At 48.8% G+C, this 2,205-nt stretch overlaps 1 pseudogene; it reads right to left on the reverse strand.

The window, feature by feature from the left end:
• Positions 1 to 369: 369 nt before the first annotated feature.
• On the reverse strand, positions 370 to 1,946 carry LOC119344656 (annotated as a pseudogene).
• Between the last annotated feature and the right edge of the window lie 259 nt (positions 1,947 to 2,205).

Here is a 2,205-nt window from a genome sequence, read left to right on the forward strand (position 1 = left end):
AGACACCCGGGATAACATTTCGACACCTAAAATTGCCTTTCCTCAGAAAGCATGACCAAGAGTGAATCTCACATCTTAAAGATGTCATTCATGCATGCATATAAACCATACCAAAATTAGGGTAAATATGGGCGGCAGGAAGGAACAGTAATATACTTTAATGCATAGATAGATCGATATTCCATAGTTCAGAAAATTAACGAGACGTTGAACCTATCATAGTAAGCACCAAACGATGGCAATGTAGGTGTTATTACTGCAACCATCCAAGATGACCTGTTCTACTGGTGGTACTAGTAAGCAAGAAAAGCCAAGAACAAAAGGCATGCTCTGAATCCAAGGGAAGAACAGACCAAGTGCTTTCAAGATTCAGACACTCCCTATGGAGAATGGAGACTCCTCATCCTCTTCTTGCATCCCATTGCACGGAATTGGAATAATGCTCTCTTGGAAGCGGTGCCAAGTAGGCAACATACAATATTGACTCTTTCCAATGTTCACGATGCCTAAGAATTTGCCATCAACGTCGCAGCGCAACACATGTTTATCGTTAAACAAGATGAGCAGCTCACGGTCGTTGAGCGCGACCATGCAGTTGAACCATTGCACCACTGAATCAAGTGGTGTTTTCTTTTTCTTTTTGGAGGATGCTCTATAAAGTTGTCGTGATGCCTCCACCGTAGATACATCAATCCGATACTTCAAGGCCCAGACTTCAGCCTCATAATCCTGCATCACCCAGATATCCATGGTGGTGAAATGGGGAGTCGATCCACCCTAGAAAACAAGCGTCTCATTCATCTTAAATAACCCCCTATAGTCGACTTCCTAGCAACCGGAATGACTCAACTTTCGTGTGAAACGCAATAATTTCCTTGCTGCTATCCATAATTTTACTGGCATCATAAGGATACCAATGCAGGCTACCACGCTGGGGGACTGGTGGCTTTAGCCCCTTCAGTAACGTCTGGTCCATGGATAGCATTCCGATTTTGACATGCCTAGGCTCATCGGATCCCAATGTGAGGATGTATAAGCTGGAGCCGGACGAGTGCTGTAATTCTGAGACCCAGAGCACCCTGTATTCTCTAGTTGGATGGTGCTGGTAGAAACCGATTATAGTGTTGTGAATTTTTTAGAAAAGGAGGATGACCCCCGGCCTCTACATCTGGGAGAGGCATATGGCCACTTTATTGATTATTCTTGAGGACCTTACAAAGTATTACAACAATGTGCCTGAATCCACCATCTTGGCAACATATGCCGCTACTTTTATCCAAAACGATGAAGGGGTGCTAGCTGGGCCACTACCCAAAACACTCACCTAAACCTAACATCAAAAGCCGGAAGCCGAAACTCATTCGGAAGCCCCAGCCAAGCCACATACCGGGTCTGGGGCACAATCCGGTCAGACGCACTCGTGTGTCGTTGCCGCCATCTTCCACAGGTCTTCAGATCGTATTGAGGCTTCTATCTTGTCTGGCCACTCTGCCATCGACGTCACCATAACGCCAGACAGTGTTGTGAATGCCTTGTCCAAGTCGAGGTTGCCGAAGGAGAACATGCTTGCGGAGGACCGGATTGCAGACGTAGAATCGGGATCTCCGGGAGACGATGAGAAAGCCACCGTGGGCGCCTTGAAGGTAATTCTCGTACCAGTTTTGTTGGCCCGAGACGGAAGGCCAGAGATGTTGACTAGGGACTCCAGCACCGACATTACGCAAGATCACCAAGCTTGCAGGCCGCCCCAACCCATTGATGATGGGGAGCGACGGCTGGCGGCGGTGGTGTTCGACCATGAATTCAGGCGTGGAGGTGACACTGCGCCACAACGGGCAAACGGCACGGCAACGATCGACGTCCTTGGGCGGCAACCGGATGAGTATCTTGTCAATGATCTCTTCTAGCAGGTCCTCGAGCAGGGTGGCGCCTCTCCTGTCCGGCATAATGCTCCGCTGAGTCCGGTGAACCTAAAAAGTGAAAAGCCTTGGTGAATTGCTTCCGTGACTAGGATAAATTGGCGGGGACGATGCATGCTCACCTGCGTCGGGGAAGAATTGGCGAGGGAGAAGGTCTCAACTAGAATCCATTGACGGAGGCGACGAGCAGCGGCCGCGGAAACGTGAGCTCGATCGATCCCTTGGGAAGTGGAAAAGAAAAAGGTTGTTGCGGTGTGATCGTATCGGATAGGAATTTTCAGCTATG

This window comes from Triticum dicoccoides, unplaced genomic scaffold, assembly GCF_002162155.2.
Source record: "Triticum dicoccoides isolate Atlit2015 ecotype Zavitan unplaced genomic scaffold, WEW_v2.0 scaffold17840-11, whole genome shotgun sequence".
Lineage (NCBI taxonomy): Eukaryota > Viridiplantae > Streptophyta > Magnoliopsida > Poales > Poaceae > Triticum > Triticum dicoccoides.